This window comes from Lethenteron reissneri, chromosome 20, assembly GCF_015708825.2.
Source record: "Lethenteron reissneri isolate LAM-NWPU_2019-01 chromosome 20, ASM1570882v1, whole genome shotgun sequence".
In the NCBI taxonomy this organism is placed as follows: domain Eukaryota; kingdom Metazoa; phylum Chordata; class Hyperoartia; order Petromyzontiformes; family Petromyzontidae; genus Lethenteron; species Lethenteron reissneri.
Genome location: NC_083798.1, coordinates 1,781,922 through 1,803,682, shown reverse-complemented (window position 1 = coordinate 1,803,682; position 21,761 = coordinate 1,781,922). Strand labels below are relative to the sequence as shown.

At 42.6% G+C, this 21,761-nt stretch overlaps 1 protein-coding gene across 1 annotated transcript in view; it reads left to right on the top strand.

The window, feature by feature from the left end:
* LOC133344580 (A-kinase anchor protein 12-like) overlaps nucleotides 1–21,761 on the top strand; it is a 104,510-nt gene that overhangs the window by 15,305 nt on the left and 67,444 nt on the right. The gene's annotated exons all lie outside the window — the stretch shown is intronic.

Sequence of the window (21,761 nt, the reverse complement as noted above, 5' to 3'; positions counted from 1 at the left end):
AACAAATATTCCACTTTATAGCATTCGCATGTTCCCTTTTGTTAAACGAGGGTATCATCTCTTTCCCTCTGTATGTGCATTTTTTTATTGGAATTCTCCAGTTCTGTCCAAAATGCCAATCATTTGGAAAGGGACGGTAGCTCAGGGGTGAGGAAACTGGCCCCGCACTCCAGAGACCCGTGTTCACATCCACGTTTCAACCACCCCTGAGCGAGTTCACAGTCCCAGCCGGTAGACAATGCCTTCACAAACCCGTCACATTCAACTGGACTTTTCACCTAACTTGGGATACATTCCAGCCCTGTGATGCAATGCACATCTCTATGTCGGCAGAGCGTGTGTAAAAGTGTGCCCTCCACGATTGTGCAAAGTGAATAGATTTCGGACAAAGTCCTGTGAGACAGAAATTAATCTGCTTTTGCAAGAGTTTCCGAAAGCCTTCTTTGGCTCATGACGTGACGCCGACAGCACAATTGCCAATTCAATTTGAAGGGCAAAACAAGGTACAACCTCCCAATCCTCGTCATGGGACTGGGTTAAAGGCATGGATGAGTGTAATGTGAAAATGGTCTAGGTTGGTGAGACCCATAGCGCAGTAAAACTACTAAAAGGCAGAGGGGTCTCCGAAGGGCCAACGGACTTAACAGCAGGAGAGTGGGATCATGGGTAATCATAGCAGGACCAACAGAGGAGCTTCGCTCTAGGCAAACGTGTCTAACTTTAGAGGCAGGGAGGTCATCGCTCAACGTGCTATCAGCCACTAAATCATGACGTTGCAATGGCTGTGATGGTGTCTTGATCGTTTCTGAGCCTACTTTAATTTGAAAAAGCATAGGAAGTGAAGCTGAAGTATCATTCTCTTATTCCATAGAGGTTGACAGCTTTTTAAATGGCCCTCACTCGGTTCAGGATTGGGGTAGTTTCTAATATTGAGTATTGTGGAAGTGAAATATGTTTTGTTTTATAATGTTGTACACAGTACAGGTATTGGCTTCTGTGGCATGCTTAAACCAGCACTAGTTCAAGTGTTAATTGACGGTTCAAGATGACAAGGATGAAAGGAGATATTTTCTCCTGAGTCTAAAGAAAATGCTCGACTGTTGCTTGTCACAGTTAAGTAGAGGGTGCCACAGTTAAATGTGTATAATCTTTAAATGTGGGGGCACAAGATGGAGGGAAAAAATCTATTGTCGATGTTTTGCTCCTAAGAATACGAATTTTGTATTGTGCAGCAAGCAATGTTTTACTTTAAATTCTTTGGTCAAATTAACTATACATTCCATACATTGCATTCACAAATACATTAATGCATTCATATTAAGTAACACTGGGTGTATTGTACTCCGAATTTATAGTCGATGGTGAAGTATTTTTCTTTTTGTTAACAATGCTGCCCAAGCATTCCCTGACAAAGTATTGAACGTGATGAATCGTCAACAATTCTAGAGAGAAGTTGAACGTGTCGTGCCGGCATCGGGTCCATTATTCTGTCGCGTGAATGATCTTTGTAGGGCAGGGTAGCGTGTGAGGTAGGTGTGTGTGTGTTTGATTCGCAGCCTCATTTTTTTGTTATGCTGCCACCACAGTGGTGTGCTCTGTGCGGCTCCTGGCATGGAAGCTTCTCGAACTCATAAGGGACGCAATGTCCAGACCCTCACACAGGCTCACCAAGCAACGTGGCCCCATTCACAGCCTATGGATGGCTGATTGCAAGGTTTCTGGAGTAGATCGTAGAATCGATTATTGATTTATGAATAGATGGAATCAATTTTTATTTCAATCCCCCCCCACCCACCTTCCAAAAAAGAACCGGCTATGATCCTTTTGTTGTAGAATGCATGCACAGTGTAGTATTATAGCATGCATTGTTGTAGAATGTATTGTTGTAGACGACATTGTTTTTGGATTAATACAGCATGGACAGTTCAATAATTAACTGATGAAAACGAATTACTGTGCATACAGAAACAGAATATTTCGGGTACCTACATATACATGTATTTGAAAAAATAACAAAATATTAGAATAATAACCAATAAATAATCACAATTCATATAAAAATAGCTACTTTATTACAAAAAACTAACCAGTAAATGGTAATAATTTAAACTTGTTTTCCCTAACCAATAAATTATCATAATTTATGCAATCATTATTTTAATACAAACAACCTCACACAATTGTATCTCCTTCCACTCCAGACTGTAGAGTCACGTTGACTGCTTCCTTGAGTCGTGAGGGTCTCTTTGAACAACAAGGGGAATTTATCACAACTGGTTAATTAAATTAGGGATTTTTAACTAATAAAACAAACTGTTTAATTTCGATTCAATAATTGAGAATCGATCCTGAGGTTTGGAGTCAACTCCATTCATTCCCAAAATTAGAATTGATCCCACACTTTCCCTTCCACGGTATCGTCAGTCGTGGCGTCTTGTCGAGGTGCTGGCTGGAACGACGCGACAATGGCGCCACTGACCAACCCCATCCCCATCCTCCCACCATGCCGAGCGAGGCTGCTGCTGCTGCTCCTGCAGTAACAGTAGCAGCAGTGGAACGCGGATTGCCTGGGAATTGCTTCATTTTCTCCATGATCGGCTAATTGGCATTTTTTTTTCAAAAGCTATGTCGATCTGCTGCGGCAAATACATTCAACTGTTTACGTAAAATTACTCACGGACACCTGCCAGAGGGCATCAGCCAATGCTTTGCACGTGCAGACGCATGACTCGTTTGATTCGTGTCATAAGAATGTCTACAAAAGCATTGTTTTGAGAGTATGCACATGTAATTTGCATAAAAGGCTGAGGGCCAAACCAGCAGCCCTGCCAATAGCTGGCTCGAAGCCCTGCTGGCAGAACAGCCTCAACTAGAGGGAGCTCTAGACAGCCTCCCTGGAGGGTATTTAGTCCGAATCTGCCATACCGCCCCCAAGTCTTGGAAGACGTGAGAGTGTGCTGAGCAACTGGCAGAGATATGACATTATACTGGTCACGTGAGTTCGTGTGAAGGGTTAAAACCCTGTTGTAGAATAATGTGAGCTTGTGGAACTGTAAGGTGAGTGAGTGAAGAAGGGTAGTAGACATTGCGTGCCACGTGCGTTGCTTGGAAATGGCTGGAATCGCCAATGACAGGCGTCGGGACACATTGCTTATTAGAGATGCCAAAAGCAGACGCTATGCAGTTTGTTTTATTGTTGTTGTTGCCGATGCATGCATTTTTATTTCAGGCACGCGGTTGTGCAGCTCCCCCATCAAAATGTCGAATTTAATTTCCGTTAGCGATTCCCGACACCCAACTCTTTATTACGGCTTAAGATCCGCATGCGTCGCTGCGTGACAAATGGACACGTGCACTGCATTGCTAGCTAACTCACACGTCACTCCGGTGTGTGAGATGACAACATCGCCAGCCTGTTTGTGACAACTTCTCACTTGACAGGATGAGTGGGCCAGGGCGGCTAGAATCGAGCACGCTTGAATGTTTATATAGAATGTTTATACAAAAATGTTTATATAAGGACTGCTCTCCCTGTTGCATGTCTAATTGTATTCAAGAATTGTTTCGTTCCATGGTAAACTAATTTGATGTTCGTGCATGCATGTTATATATGTAGACGTTTTGAAAAACAATTCTAGAACATAACTCGATATAGAATTTAAACATTTAATTTGTCTTAGTGCTGTTGCGCTTTCTGTCAAAAGCAACATTTGAGTGGTAACAATACATGACGTCAAATAGGTGCTTTTTAATGTTTTATTCCGTAAGAAATTAGGGATATCACAAGGTTAAGTAACCCTCTCGTGCGTGAAATAGTAAAAGCAAAACAACGTTTTAAAAGGGCACCCGAATGTGTTGAAATATGTTGATATTATTTTAAAAATTTGTATTCGCAAAATTGCGATCAAGTCCGCGACAGTTGTCACAGAAGAAGGTCATGCACAGTAAATCTACGACCTTCATGTCAAACAATCACCTGGTGGACGAGGGCTCCTCCATTATTTGCAGGTTGTGGATTGTTAACCGCGCTTCACCACCCTGGCCAGTGCACGTCGGTGCAGAACACCAACGGGGTTTTTGGTTTGCTCAGACACCCCGAGTGCTAATGAGGCTGAACCTGCTGCGGTTCGAGTTCTGATGAAACCGGGCACATTGCGGGTGATTTGGGCCGCATGCTGCCAAAAATAGTTTCGGCCTTTTCAGCACAGTATTGTAACGATCTGTATACAGAAAGGGAACAAATGATTGCATTCGCATTTGGACCACTAAACGTCTCATATGTCAAAACTGCTCCAAGCTTGCTTTTCTTAAACAAATGTTAATTGTACGCATTGAAATTAATTGGCCCATAAGCTGGTGGATTAAATTGTATTTGTTTACATCACATTAGCATTTTTGGCATGTAAAAAAAACCCTTTCCAACATTTATTTTTGTGCATTCATTTTTCAGAAGCGTGAAAACGTTGTGTCTTATACAAGGTCATGAACACATTTGCCAAGTGCGGTGGCACAAGCGTGCCTGCAATCCAGTGGTTTGGACACACGGAATTTGTGATGGCCACGTGGAGCTTTTGTCGACTCGTTGGAGTGTGTGAAGTCGCCGGTGTGAAGTCATTTGGTTCACTAGCATGTCCTTGAGTTGCTAATCTTCCTTATATTCATGGGTTGTTTCATTCTGGGTACACCGAGTAACGATGAAGCGTACAAAACTTTCCTAACGCAGGAGTAGCCCAAAGTGTCCGTGTCGTATCACGACAGCAGTCTCACACAGAACCGTAAACAATTGCGCCATAGCTGGCCACGGCATGCAGCAGACACTGCTGGAGAGCGCTCTTGACTCACAATCGGGAGAGTTCTTCAAATCCCAGTTTTAGTTCCAATTCACTAACCATGATTGTCATGTGAAGAGCATTGCTCCTGCCATGGGAATATGACGCGACCATCTGAATACGTCTAGCAAACAGAAACTGTAATGGGATCAGCCTAAATATGACTTTATGTTGTAATAAGATGCAAAGGTGAAGCCCTTCAATAGCTTGCTCACGTCGCTGATGACGGAGGGGCCTCCGCTAGAGGGAGCCATAGAGAGCCCCCTAGATGGTATTTGGCCTACTCTTCCACGCTGGCCAGATGTCATTGAATAGGTGGAAGTGCGCAGACTTGACCCCACTTGCCAATCGACTGACTGTGGTGGACAGAGGCGGAGGGGAAGACTTCAGAAACGTGCCCCAACGTTTCAGCTGCCACATGGAGAAGTTGAATCGGCGACCTCTGGATTGCAAGTTTGCTGTGCTTGCCCGTTCCAATGCTGTGGCAGCATCCCGTCTTCATACCAAGGCCGTAATTGTAATATATATTGAGGGGGACACATCCCCCCCAATATTCAAATATGCTCAAAATGTTCCCCCCAATATATTGCTATAAAAACATTTATTGCTATGCTATGTAAATAAAAACAACAATTTGCTAAACCTTCTTCTTGGTTCTTTCGGTAAAGTCACATAGAAGGGAAATAATAAAATAATACAAATTTTACATAATAAAATACAATTCTCACGACGTTTCGGCCACAACGCAAGCAGCCGTCCTCAGGTGAAGAACAGGTCTGTCGGAAAGACAGCGTCTGAATGTTGCTGTCTTTCCGACAGACATGTTCTTCACCTGAGGATGGCTGCTTGCGTTGTGGCCGAAACGTCGTGAGAATTGTATTTTATTATGTAAAATTTGTATTATTTTATTATTTCCCTTCTATGTGACTTTACCGAAAGAACCAAGAAGATGAATCCCTGCAGTCACGAAAGCTTTAAATTGCCAAACCTTGGCCACAATATCTGGACTTGTCTTCGTATAAATCAACGCATAGATTTCTGTTCATATGATTGTGGTTATAGTTGTACTTTGTTAATCCCTAATCTCTGCCATTATTTACAATGAAACAAGAAATGGTAAAAAAGTAAAAACATAGCAATGTAATACAATACACTATTCGACATCATTGTAAAAAAAAAAGTCCATCCCATGTGTTAGTGAATTTTTTAATATTTTAGGCAGGAAATGAGTTTTCAAATTTAGATATTTTTCTGGGTTGGGACCCCCAGACACCTTGGAAGATTTGGTCCCCCCCAATGTTAACTCCATGGCTACGGCCTTGCTTCATACAACAGAGTTATATAAGGCCTCTAGTGTTATTGGGCAATGCTCCTGTGAAACATTCAATGGCAATGTGCCAAGTACTTGGCAATGCTAAGGGACAATTAAATAGGATGGTCTGCTGCATCATAACTTGATAACCCAAAATCAAGTCTCGTTTTTTTTCTGATGTCGCTATTTTTCATTTGCCCAATTCGCGTGGAGAATTTGAAGGGGAAAAAAACGGCCGTGGGATAAACTGAATCGTACTGGCCCTGCTAGTTATTACCCTCCGGCATGCGTCAACAGAAGATCATTGTTATCTCTCGCCCAGGTAGATGATAAAAGGTCGCATTGTTACGCGTACGTCTCCTGGCCGGAGATAATGCCCTTCCTCGTGACAGCGGTGTGTGATTTATTTCCCTCCGGTGTAAAAAGTGAACGTGTTTTCCGATGCGCAGTGTCCTTGTGGAGAGTAGAACACGTACCTACTCTGGATAATGTTACACGTAAAAACCACACACCTGAATGGACAATAGAAAGAGATTTGGTACTTAACAATGTGTCGGGATTTTATATTTGTGATAGCGCATCGATCTTCCTAGACACATCCAATCGCAGTCAAGGAATTGAAAGATGTCGTGTACCGTCACGTTTCCTGCGACATTCCCAATGTACGTTGACAGTATTTTAAATAGCCTTAATGCGCATCATTTGCCAGTCTTCTTATTCCATGAGGGTTAGAGAGATGTGCGAGCGAGAAAGGAAAGCATACGCAGCAACTACCCGCTGGAGTTTGTTTCTTCCCAATCTGATGTCTGTCGCAGGAGAGGATTACCAGACACACTGTGCCCTTGCAATTCTGATCTTTTTTGCCACTGACAATTATCCTCACACGTGCTGCTATGGCGACCGGTGACGCACCTTGCACTAATCGGACAATCTCATCTTGCTCTGTGTCGCAGTGGCGTCATTTATTTTGGGAGAAAGGCTGTTCGGTCCTAACCGTCTCTTCTTCACCTCCCCAGGGATGCATCACACTCTCATGGCACACACACACACACGGGCAGTTCTGCAGACTCAACCGCTGGCTTTTTGCACATATTCATGTGTGCGGCATAAACGTAAACAAAAAAAAGTTTAACAATACAAAGACACGCAACTCGTACAAGACGAAAGAGTTGAGTTTGTGTGTGGCCAAACATCGGGAATGCATTGCACATTCTGTCTTGTTTTTTTCCATGACCCTTGGTGAGAGTCGCTCCTCCATAGCAATGTCTTTTGGTTCTTCACAATTTGCATATCGCCATAGAAACTCATCTATCGCAACGTGCATGCAGGGCAGCTGTTAGCGGCAGCACAGATTGCAGCCTCGCTGGAGAAGCTTCGGATGTTTCTGGGATTCGTAGTCCGGACAGGGAGAGCGTTGCTAATTTACGCTTCACATTACACAACAGCAAAGTTGCAACCAGCCCGTGTGCAAACTGAATCCGTAATGGTTATAAATTGAGTGCCTGTGCAGTAGCAACACTTTTAAAAAGACATTAATTCACAAGCCAACGTGATTAATTGGGACATTAATCTCTAATTCTACTTTTAAAGTTCTAAAACGACTATACATTGTTGTACAGAGATTTAAAGGTGACTTTAGGCATCATGTCCAAACCTCTCAAGGGCCAAATGAAATGGCATCTGCCCACCGAGCCACGTGCTCTTAAGGGCAAATAATGCAAATAATGCAATACAAAGTGCAATACAGGACTAAATGGAGGGACTGACGCAATGTAAACAACAATAATAATGGTAAATTAAAAAAGTACATACATTATAATGAACTCAAATGATAATACAATGCATAATGAACGTGATGAAAAAATATCCTAAATATAAAACTAGCATGTGGTCACTTGTCTGGATTGCAAAACTGAAACGTGGGGACTGTACCATCAGCTGGCCGTAGTAACTGCAAGGCGAGAGCTGCTGCTAGTTGCCTTCTAATTTGTAATCACCTGGGGGATGAGTCCCACTCGAATTCACAGGTTGGGCCATCGATTTCCCTGCCCGTTTTTATATTCATAGTATTTTTGGTAACAGATGACAGGTCAACTCTGCAGCATACGCTTTTTATTTTAACTTGAGTTGAAGGCGTTATTTTTAAAATATATATGCATAAATGTCACGAGCTATTGAATGTCAAACTGCAGCTATTGCCGAGAACAGGCCCCCACACACCGCAGCTGTTAAGAGCATCCTGTCACAAAGTACCACTTCGAGAATAAGAGTTTAAACAATATGGCGTATTTTTTTTTATTTAAAGCTTTCGTGACTGCAGGGATTCATATTCTTAGTTATTTCGGTAAAGTCAAGTAGAAGGGAAATAATAAAATAAAAAAGATATAAAACAATAAAAAAAGTTTTATATTTTTATTGTTTTATTATTTCCCTTCTACGTGACTTTACCGAAAGAACCAATAATTTGGCGTATCTTTATTTATCAGCCATACATATACTGAGTATGTTTATAGATGTGTGTGTGTGTGCGCATTGTTTTAGCATCGCAGTACTGCACACAAGCGGGGGCACAATTCGATAAGCATTTTTGGTATGAATGTTAAATCACGTATGAAAAGTTATCATCTAATTAGCTAGCCCATGAGATGATCCAGCGTACTGCATTAATCACAATCATGTAAACAATGACATTACCTGTTTGATGCTTCGTCCTGTATCCAGATGCCTGCTTAAGTCACTCACTTGGCTCAGGCTGCAGGTGATGTCGTTGGTCTCCGTGGAATGTTCACAGCCGAGGATCTTTCCAGTTCAGGTCACAACGACGCTAATCCTCAGTTTATCACGCAGTAGGCTTTTTCGACCAATATTATTCATGATAGATCAGGCTGTCCGCCTGATGATGCGAGTTGTACTGGAATGGTCAATGTTGTGGGTTTACTCTCCAACACACCGGTGTGCTGAACTAGTTACGAATTAGCATGTTTTGTTTTCGTGCCAAATCTTACAAACTGGCCGTGTCGGGTGGTGGCGGGTTTCACGACACATTCTTATTTACGCGATATGACCCAAAAACCTCTATCGTGGATGATAATTCTCGTCAAACATCCTGAGAAGCAATAGTCCTGTGTGTTTGTCTCATGCACAAGTTCCTCTACCAAGTACGATGAGTGTGTGGTTGGTACATCTATTTTATTTCGACTGAATAATGAAATGCCTTGGAGTGAATCATTCTTAGTGTGAGATCTTCATTATAAGTGTTTAGCAATTATTACCGAGGACACCACGTGACGAACCAGTTTGATTAAGGGCGTCTATAATACGTGCAGATGCTCACCACGTCAACAGCCTCCTCTGCTGCCGTGGTGCAGGCAGGCTGAGTGTTCTTCTAGTCACCTGTAAACACCTGAGGTCTAATTAATGCGCTGGTGGATATATTTCTACAGTCAGCAACCCGACAAATATTTGCGGGAACTGTCTCTGTGAAAACAAATGGATTCGTCTTTTCGTTTAATCTGTGACAATTAAACCAACGGCATGGAAATACTGTATACACCACGTGGGCAACGAGCCAACGGAGCCACGTGTGTGTGTGCGCAGAGAAACATGTCTGGAAAATCTTGGTGGGTCTGATGAAAAAAAATATATGTTCACGATGATGGTTTAGGTTACTTCCTAGAACCAACGCAAGCGAGTGAATAGTGCATTCATCGCGATAAGTCAACGGTGGAAACAACTAAAATACATTATAGAGTTATTGAAGGCAAACCTACACACCCATTGACAGACTTAAGATACAAATAAAGTTAAACAAGGTAGTCACATAGCAGTTGCCGAATACTACAATATCAGCCGAGCTCATTTGCATTTGGCAAACAATATCTTTTGGAATTAAAATGACACAGTCCAGTGTGTAAAGGTCTTCTGAAGGTTATAATCTTGGTGGACTACCAGCCTCACAACTCGCCACTGAATCCACTCCGTCATTGCTAGACCTGTGCCTCGTTGCGCCAGACTGCAGAGTTGCTCCGCAGTGCAGTCAATCCCCCAGTCGAGGGTTTGGGATTAGTCGAGATGTTGGGATTAGTCGAGAGAATGGGATTAGTCAATCCGATGTCGGAAAAATAAAACTATCCATATGCCCCCCGAAATAGTAAATAATATATTTTCTTAAAATTGAATACAATTTTACTATAGTTGACCTTTAATCCATGACAATACAAATGCTACGTTGGATTTTTTTTCCTTAGCACTCAAACCATCGCACGCAGTGCTACCGTCAGACCCCTGCAGTTTTATTTCAATCAAATTTCCGTCATCACATTCGGAGGCAATCACAGCGTGCCTTGTCTGGGTATACCAGCCTTTGCCTTACCACAGTCCCTGAGCTGCGGGCCCACTGTAGCTTACGGTGCCAGGAATTTTGTCACGTCTTCAAAAGGATGATAAGCACAACGTGTTTAAATGTACTTCTTAATAGACCATACAACTTAACTAATCCGAGAGAGATTAAAAAAGTCTAAAGTGACGTTCTGCTCAATATGGGCATTGAGCTGGGCTTACCTCCCACTTACAGCCATATGCCACAGGTCGAAACTTCACATTCGTAAGGCAAGGGAAAGTTTATTCGTAGGACAACAACCGTTGACTTCTCCGCACAGCAATTCTAATTTTATCGGCCCCAGAGGGATGATGGGCTGAGTCAACCGCCAACCAAACTTTGAGCCGGGAACCTTGTGATTGCACGGAGCTCGCTGTACCACCGAGTCAGCAGGCAGGTCAAGGCCGGCGAGACGAATAGCGGGGAGATGGTGACGGTCCCTCTGCTGGAGTGAGCATGACACCCTTTGACCTCAGCCTTAGCATTACCATAAAACAACAGCACAGGGAATTGATCATCCTGCAATTTCATGCGGTCTGGCATACAGATATTCCATCCGTTCACACAGCATATTCCGTCTTGTGAAGTGGAAGGTATTCAGTGTTGCGAGCTACATCGTCCCATATTTGTGTTCAAACGTATGTCAAATTTCATTAAACCTCTGGACATCAGATTGTCACATTTTATTACACCATGGGATGTATGTAATTAGGTTTCATGTTCTTTCATGAAACAAAAGCTCTTCCAAAATCATTTCAGATCCAATTTTCCCCTGAGACGTCCCTCGTGTTGATGCATTTATGAGGCAACCTCATGCTCTGCCTTTCATACTTGTAAAGTTATCTCTCCTGCAGCAGGCTTTTAGCTTATTGCCGATCAATATTGCACCAATATTGCATCAATATTGCACCAATATTGCACCACCTATTACATTATCACACGGCCTAAATGGAAACCATGTGTGTGTGGGCAGGATGAGAAATATGCAACATATTTCATTTCACGGATAGTCGGGCATTCTCAATGCAGCAACTGAAAGGGGGCACTCGTTTGTGTGTGAATAAATATAGAAATATAATATTTGAGTGATGGATATAAGTCCACTTTCCACACCTTAATTCAGCTTAGCACTGCCTTGCTTGGCATGGCTCTGGCTAACCGCACACTGTACGTAAAATGTACTTCATTCCTGCGTTTTTAGCAGCGACTGTAAAGGCGGTACACCAAAATTCACGTGTGGATCGTTGAAAGGTGCAACCTTGAAAATAAATAATTGTTTATTAATATTTTTTGCAACATGAAATACTGGATTACCATACGTTGGTCGTATAATAGAATGGGTTTTTCTTTTCATATACTTTATGCTCTACATTACACAGTCATAAAATGATCCACTACAAGTACTACCAATTCACTAATTGGTAAATCATCGTTAATAATTAAAAGGACAATGCTCCTTGATAGGAAGTGGCAGCTATTGTTTGATGTTCAAACTAAATCATTGTAGTTTAATCTCAAAAGTTTGAGTGGGTGGAATATATTTAACACTGGGATGTGTCCAGCTGTCTAGGAGCATTGTGAGTCATAAAAAAGAACCATGAATAAATTAAGTAAAGTGACGGCTTTGGAGCTTGCCTTCAGATAGCAATATATTTAACAATATATTTTTCTCCACTCACATTCGCTCAGAAAAACGGCCAAGGCCCATTCTGGAATGGGGAAGTTTGTGGATGTATGGTCCACAGGTAATCGAGTATGCGCACATTGGAATGGATGTTTTCCGGCCTCAAAAGAAATGAGATTGGCATTGCCATTTCCACGTAGTCTTTTGCGACCAATATCATCCATACTAGAGGTTTTTTTCTTTTTTACCCGCGATCTAACCCCAAAAAAATAAAAAAAACTCTATTATGGATTGCCATTTCAATCGGCTTTTCTTCCCAACAACACTTTAAATAATTCCTAAATAACGTTTATTTTCTTCCTTTATTTTTGTCCGCAAAGCAATGTACAGTAGTCGTACTTTTTACTTTTGCGTTTTCGACCGGTCCGCTCTTCCTGCGACATGTGAAGCACCGTATGTACGGTCCTCGCTCTTTCTAAACGGTGATTGTGCCGCTAAGATCTGTGCCGTGTAACATCGCTACCGTCGCCAGACACCCATGAAATAGAGCTGAGCAGCTCGTTGGGTCTTTCCTGCTGAACCTATCTGAATGTTAGGATGAACTATGTCTGTGTTGAGTTGCCAGTAAACTCCTAGACATCTTATACGTGAGCACTATTGTTGGGAAACCAAATTAGTAGATTTATGAAGTATATATTGGCCCCCACCATCAAAAATTGTAATTTCCATGAATAACATCTAAATGAAATCAAACTTTATTTATATAACACAATTTGTGCATTAAATGAAATACAAAGTGATTTACAAGACAAATTAAAAGGGAGTGACACAATTTAAACAACAATAAGATGAATACGTTAAAAAGATGTAACATTATAATGAACTTAAAGTATAAATAAAAGCACAATAAGCACACAATCAGGGCATCCTAATTAAAAGCCAATCTAAAAAGTGATGTTTTAAGATGTCGTTTAAAAACAACGCACATGAGCACTGTGTTCTGCTCAGCTGTCCCTGTCGTCTGGAACTTCCTCATCTCAGAAATCCGCATTCTCAATTTGCTGTTCCTCTGCTCACCTGCCTACGCCTCTTCTCTTGAATGCGGTGATGCGGCACGTCTCATTCGTCTCTACACCACCACGAGATGCGACTGCATTTGGACACTTTATGAATGGTGATTTCTTACAGAGGGTTTGACCTGAAATAAGCAACATCCATTTCATTATATAACGTAAAAATCTCCCATTCATTTAAAATACAATATTACGTCAGGATGCTGCCATAGTGAAATGGGTTAGCACGCTTGCAATTCAGAGGTCAACCCATTTGATCTTCCAATGTGGCAATGAAACGATGGGAAAGTTTCTGAACTCTCCCCGCTCCCATTCCCACCAGCTCCAGAGCATCTTCTTGTCACAGATGAAGACAGTGCTCAGGATACGGAGTAATGGGTATGGACGCTGCCGTGGGAGGTGTTGGAGCATTACTGTGTCGTTTGCCAGGGTCTTCTCCTCGACACTAGGCCACTCACCTTTCAAACCAAATGTGGAAAATAAAATGATCTGGTGCCTCCGTGTGTTTATAGTTCTTAATATAAATTAAATACTTTTGTACCTCATGAAAGAAGTTCTCTGTGATGTGATGCCAAAAATATGACTAGATTTTTGGGGCTTATTTCGTGCTTTCACCATTTGACATTTAATCTCATACGGGAACAAATGCATGCATAGCAAAACCAGTGTCAAAATAGAATGCTATGCTTGTCTTTGCACAAAATACAGCAATTTAACGTCAAAAGAGGAGATGGCAAGCCTCTCATCGACGTCTGTGCTGGTTTGGGTCCTTTTAACAATTTTACAGCACTTGGAAATTTCATTCGTACATCGCCGATGGTCCATAATAGGGAAAAATAACATTGAACATGTTTTTAATTCAACAGTTTAATAACATGGGGCTGCTGGAAGCCTGTGGCATACACTGTTGTTTGTTTGAATAACTGAGTTTGTCAGTTTCAACTATCAATATGACAAAGTGGACGTCATATGCACACATCACGACCAAACTGTCTACCTTTTTCCTGTTTATTCTTAAAAATATATGGATAAAAGTTGAGGATATATTGTTTTTGAAAATAATTTGCTATCACATTTACTCAAGTAATTAAAAGATCATCCTACACTCATTTTTCAATGACAGGCATGTGACAAATAAACTATGAATAAGTAAAAAGGTCGCTTTTTTCTCGACATGTAGCTGCTAAAGGTTTTACAACACCTGTAGCCATCACGCGTGTCTGTGCGTCGCCACAGTACCAGGAGAATACTCTCTGTCTCCGGTCTTGCCACGAGTTCCTCTTGGGGTGCCGTCTGTCTGGGTTTCCCCATCACAACCTTGGGTTTATGTTGAAGCAGAATGCGTCCATGCTCCTCCACGGCGTGCCCTACTTCTGAATGCCGTGGTCTGGAAGCTAAAGTGCTGCGGGAGAACGGCACGGTCCCACCCGGGGAAAGGGGGACCACATGTCGAGGCAGGGTCGTGACGTTGCACAGGCGGTCACCGTTATGCCCGTAATAAACACTGACAGAGATTTAACGTTGACAATTGTGGTCCAGTGTTGTAATTGGGCCAGTTAAATTGCCGTTCGTGCAATGGCTTTGCTGTGATACAGTTTCAGCAGATTTTGCAGCATTTTGCTCTGCTTCTAAATGTTTTTGTAAGTTCAGTCTAGGGTACAGACTTGGAAGGCTCTGGAAAATTACCAGTTTTTTAGTCATATGATTTCTATAAATAACTCACTCTAATCAATGCATGGTATTCGTAATTTACACCTATCCATCTGCTCTATATTTATGTACAATTGCCTTGTATCGGTAAATTATTTCACATTTGTTTTTTAGTATTACTCCTTGACAACGTGTCCATTTGTTCTTCATGGTGTGCCTAAAATTACGTGCAGCAGCAGCAGAGGTGGAAGCTAAAGTGGGCCCAATGGTCTGTGCACACGGCTTGGCAAGCCACCGTGCAGCCCACGGATCGTAATCTTCTTCCAAATATAGAGTGGTGCATGGTGGCGCCTTCTCAGAACATTAAAGGCTGCCACATTAATCCATTGAATGATGAGAAAACCTGGCACTGAAACGCTGCGTTGCGATTTAATGTGGGCCTAGTTTTGTATTGGAATGCCAGCAGGTACGACTGTTAAACGGGACGATGAATGTTCCAAACGGTGAAAATGTGTAAATTGCGCAGCAATATTCATTGTCAATACCACATTGTGTTTTTTTTATTACAAGTAATGCAATTTGTATACAGCGCATGGATTATTTATTCATTGAAAGTATTAAATGTTCAAATATCATTATTTTTTTCATTTGGAATGTGAAAAAAATAATCGGGAATACTCTTCTATAAGATAATTGCAAATCTCTCTGTGCTTGAAAGAAGTAACCACTGGCAGTTAGAAAAGTATTGCCTTTTCGTATGCTTGTGTTTCGCTGGGTACTCTAGTAGGCTACACAAATATATGCCATCATTCCATATTTGGAATCAGATTACGGCCACACATCAGAGGCAGGATCCTCCCTAAAATATGTCGTGATTCCGTGAGGCATTTATGAGTTAATAATCCTTCCATCTGGTTTGGCCTGACATAAAACAGCATGCGCTAACAAAGATGTCACACCTTTCCCACAATTCCCTGCACGAGCAGAAGAAATCCATTTTGCCATAAGCTTTCACAAGGACACCCAAAGTCAAAGCTTGGTGAAAACAAGCCGGTGGTTATGGTCTTTTGCAACAACACAAATCAATTCCTAAGGCTTCAGCTAAATCCCTTGCAGTTAACAGCCTCTGAAGAATGGGGACAGGTAAAGGACTGTGGAGGACACCTTTGTATTCCCCCACATTGTCGAGAAGGCATCTTGATTCCTGTGTCCTTGACCAACACTTTTGTCAGGATGTCATCTTGCGGCCAGCTTAATATCTGTGCCGCCATTCTATATTCGCATCATCAATCACTGCCCATCAAGCACCGACGTGATTCATCAACTTATGACCAATGCCATTACACGGATAAGTAACCTAGAAATATATTTATTTAAAAATATAATTAAACAATTCCCGTTTAAAAATGAAGTGCTTATTTCCGCAGCACGCCACACGGCAGAAGAGACAGGCTTGTGTCTATCGCAGGGACGTGCCGTAGCTCGGGCTACTCATTTACAAAACCCGAGACGGAGTTCGGGCCTTCCCGAACTGGAGCCACTGCATATTCCTGGTAAATTGGCTGTTCTACAACGAGAGTTTCTTACAGATATAAGGACCCCCAATGTTTGTCGGCAGCTCCACAGCAAATACTCTGCTTCTCATGAATAATAGATTAGTTTACTAGAATTGCTTCTTGCACTAATGTTGCAAGCGTCGAATAAGCCGTGTAAGGAATACTAATTTCTAATATGTCTGCTTTACGTAATTGGTTGATGAAAGGCCCGTGACCTCTGTTCATTCTACATTGGAAAAAAAGACGAGTCGTGAATTGAATCATGAACCTGAATCGTGACAATTCATGGACTTGCTGAGAAAATGAATGATTACATGGCTTCCTGTTAAACATCCGTGGAGCTCCCTTGTCACGTGACAGATTCTGATTGATGGCACCGCTTGCCATGCACCTCAGTGCTTGTAGCGCAGAGAAGGCAGCCTGAGAGGAGGAGTGTTTATCCGAAATAGGACAGTGCTATTTTTAAGCGGGCCATAAGAAATGGCTCTCGTTCATTCTTTGACAGCAATGGGAATCGAACTATCATCTGGCACAATGGCAATCTCCACAAACTGGAGCAATGGTAATATTCACAAACTGGAGCAATGGTTATCCACGAACTTGAGCAATGGCAAGTTTATTTAGCCGCTGGGCTATGTGTGTGCCTCTGTCTTCACCGTGAACATCACCGTCAAAATCTGATGATAGCCACCTTATCGTTTCAGTCTTGCGTGTTCACATGTCTGTCATTTGATTTCATATTACGATTGAAAGACGAGGTTAAGAAGCAATGCCCTACTATATTAGAACATTAACTTTTACTGGGTGGCGTCCTGGCCGGTGCACCAGCCTGGCTGTGACGTCACTGCGCACATCTGCGTGATGACGTCACCCACATCCCACCCACCCTCCACCCTGGCCGTGCATTCAGTGCAAATGTGCAGCCAGTGCTGGTTTATAATAAACATCAACACCATTGAAACCTCCTTTGCCAGTAGCAAAATATGATAATTGTTTTTTTACCATTTTATCTGGCAACAGCATCTTAAAATGTTGCCCATTTCTTTTTGTATTTAATGTCAGGGAACAGAGGACAGATCTATTGCTCTGTTTCACAATGTCATTCCCATTGTGCTACCATGCCACGAGACGACTCGCCTGTCCAGTGTTCACACAGCAGTGCACCACCCCTCGTGTTAGAGAATGACCTCTGAAGGAGACGTCAAAGAACTACTTCCGATTGCGTGACATTCCTTCAAGCAACCTCTTTTATGCAGACACGAGAGAGAGCACTTTTCCACATGCCCTGCGATTGTGAGAAATGTTTGTGACATGGCAAACTGATATAAATATTGATATTTTAATACTCAAAGGTAGAATTAAGCACGATTAAGTAATATGTTGTTGGTAATCTGTCCCCAACAAATAGTTGTCCACGAACTTTCCGGCATCTTCTCTTGAGAGAATTGTGATGGAAGCACTGCACTGTTACCAGGGAGCTGTGGCAGAATTAAAAAATATCAAAGCTCTGTCTTGTAAAACGTTTTTCATTCTCATCAGCTGATTGCTTCCTAAAATAATGTTTTTTTAAGACTTTGCTCTTAACTTGTGATTTAGAACATCGTAGGTTGTCTGGAGGCTGGATTTAAACTAAGCTTTCAATATCACAAATAACTGCAATATAAATAAATATTTTGTCTAACTTTTACACAGAGTTCGGAAACTTTGCTGCAAACAGAAAGTTGAGGAATGCAGAAGCGCGTATATTTTTTAACTCTCCTCTCACATTCGGAATACTAATCGTTATTCAGTTTGTGTTCTCTCCCAAGTCCTGCATACAGAAGATAGCAAAAGCATTTAGCAACGCCTACGCATGTGTCCTTGACCTCTGATTATCACAAAACACAGTTCTTCGAATATTACTTAAAAATAGTGCACTCGCTGAAAATCAATTATACCCTTATAGCCATGGAATTAAGGTAAAGATGTGGAATTAGCCCAATTTAGAGATAAACACATTTTTTTAAAGTGTGATCACGATAACATAAATCAGAGGGGTTTCATCATCTCCTCTGGGATTTTGTTTTAAACACAGCTTTACTTCTATAAAGTATTGGTTTACAGTGCATTATTTGTATTTAAAACATAAGAAAATTGTCAAAAAATTAATATTGATTACGCTTCTAATCTTTCACCGTGTGTATGAAATGTATTTGTAATAATGTTTTCCCCATAGTTTGCATTTACTCAATAATATTGGACATCTGCCAATTACAAACAGTAGCTGATAAAGAACGGGCAGCCCTGTGACGTTCCAGCCATAGGCTCTGTAATTAAGGATGCATAACAACCTGTAATTAAGGATGCATAACAACCTGTAATTAAGGATGCATAACAACCTGTAATTAAGGATGCATAACAACCTGTAATTAAGGATGCATAACAACCTGTAATTAAGGATGCATAACAACCTGTAATTAAGGATGCATAACAACCTGTAATTTCGGGCAGGGTGCTTATTGCTGGAACTGTACCGTGCATTGGAAAACTTGAGAAAAATAAAAACCCAGCCTGCAGCTGGAATGCATCACTTGGTGTAAAACAGTTGATCCCCATTTGCATAGAGTCTAGTTAAAGAAGGCCCACGGCCCATGTCAGACAGTCGAAAGTCCATTTGTCTCCTGATGTGTTCAAGTGTCCGAAATGCCACACAGCCACACTTCAGCGATCGCAGCACGGTGTGTTGGATCTTGGATAGGCATGCCCCAATTCAAAACAAAGATCCCCCGTAAAAGCCTTTAACAGACCTGTTTGGTGCAAGTGCTGTTTGTGAGCACCTACTAAGGGGCCATCCATTTAGTACGTACGCATGGAGGGGGAAGGGGGAGTTAACCCAAATGCGTACGCATAGGAAACGGGGGGGGGGGGGGTGAAGCCTCGATAATAATTTGTCTACATTGGCCTTTAAATGAGTTAGTTAGTCCGGCGGTGGACTATCTGTTTGCTTAGACACGTTAATATTATTCATCCTTGATCGTTTCTGCGTGGATTAAATATCGGCCGTTCTATAGGATTGGGGGGGGGGGGGGGTGCGTCAAGCGTACGTACGCAGGTAGGGGGGGGGTAAAAAGTCCGCGTGCCCATAGGGAGGGGGGGGAGGGGTCAAGTTTTTACAGATTTTTGCGTACCTACTCAACGGATGGCCCCTAAGGACGACACGGCACACGAGACAGTGGGTGACCAGCACCATACCCGACCACCTCTGTCTCCGCAGTCATGATGCTTACACACCGCCCCAGGTACTCATTCGAGGCTGAATTGACCTAGGGGAGGCCAAGGACCAGTTCAGATATTCGTCACTAATCTCAGTCTTGAGCTGGAATCAAACTTGGGTCGCTGGGTTCATAGCGCAGTGCGCTAACCGCTCCACTACAGCTCATGCTCCGAAATACGCATATGTCTGTTGTTGCACTTACAGGCACACAGCCTCAAATGTGTACATACCCGGCCATGCATACACATAGCATTGCCATTGTCATCAGTGGCTCCGTCGAGCTGAAAATCGTATGATCTTTTAAACAAAAAAGGAGACATTACTGCAAGGCGTATAAGACAATTAACATTGAGTGCAATGCTGTGTTTACTCAATAAATACCTTGTATATGAATTCCTATATTTTATTATTATTAAAATTTTACGGGATTGGATTCCAATAGAATTGTGTGCCCACTTGATGTGGGCCGCGTCTTACGGTGGCTTAATTTGTTCCATGTTTATTTCCTGGTAGCGTACAGAATGCTTTTGACATGAATTTGACTGGAGAAAAGGGACATGGAAATGTGTTTCGGGAAACGGGTCAGAGTTATATTGTAGAGGAGCGGTGTGAGTAACCATGAGGGGGCGAACAGGAGGAGGTGCGAGCGGGTTGACAGCCAAGTATGATGCAACGTCACGGGTGGTGCAAGGGGAACCTTCGGGAACAAAGGCGGGTCCGAGCTGGGGGGAGGAGCCGCCCGATGGGTTCTGATCCATATATCATCATCATCGTCATCAGCAGCAGTAGCCATAGTCATTCCACTGCTAGATGAAGGCTTCCCTTTGTTGCAGCAGCTGGTCCTGATTCTTTGACGATGTCCACGGGCATTTCATCAAGTCCAGGAGCTTTCTAAATGTTTATACAGTCGTTTTGTTTACTTCCTGGGATTGTTCATCTCCAATGGTCACATCACCCGGAATGCGTCCGATCTTGTCAGATGTCAGGAGCCGAGCAGGGTTCGGCCTGGATCGTGCGTGGATAATAAACCACCTCGCACAATGGCTGTTTTTGGCTGCAGGGCTACATTACACTGTGCGACACTTCTGTAGTGAGTTCAACTGAGTCGCAGACATAGACTTGGAGGCAACACATTTATTTAACTCCAACACACGGTAACTTCCCCTTCACAGAATAACAACCTGTGGTGGTGACCACCAGGCTAACTACACTGGTTACCACGTGACTGCTACTATGGACCGGGACCAACAACTCGGGTCCAGGTCCACGTGTTGGAGACTCGGAGCACGGAGAACGTAGACGAAGGTTTATTCCAAGATGCACAACAACCCTGGTCGCTCTCGGGACCCGGCTTCTATTCTCTTCAGTGTGGCCGGCTCTGCCCTTGGCCACGACCACCTTCCAGAATCCTCGGGAAGGATCTGGGTCTCAACCACGTGACCACCCCTAGCCCCCACCTGGGGCCCCTTTGTAGACTTAACTGGTCACGTGTCCTCCCGGGTCAACCAGAGTGCGATGGCATTTAGTAACCTCATCCACGGCCGCACCCACACACCCTGTCCTGTAGGGCTGGCACTGCACGCCAAGAGTGGTGCTATCTAGCGCTATCCATCAGCGCTCACCGGGCCTCGCTAGGGCCGCGATGTCACTCCACTTCTATACTCCCACGTCCGTGCTCCCTGCCTTCAGCATGCCGCGCTGACCAGCGCGCTGTGAAGTAAATACTCATAAAGAAAGGTCTTTGAATGTATTGTGTAAATTACTATGCATATCCCCACAATAAGCAATGAATATATAAATGTCTGTTGCAAGCCCCTGCATGGATCAATTTCGTGCCTGCTTTAGGTTTTGATACCCTGATCATCACAAATCGCCGATAATGCCTTACCCGAATCGCTTTTCACACAGTAGAACATTTGCAGCAATGGCAATTGTAAGTATTTTATTCATATTAGCATTAAATTTAATAGTAATTTGCCATCTCACCTAAATGTTAAATTATATTCCAACTTACGTCACGGTATTTGATAGTCTATTATATTTTTGCTATTAATTACAGTTTCTTTTAAATAGTGACATTTTTATT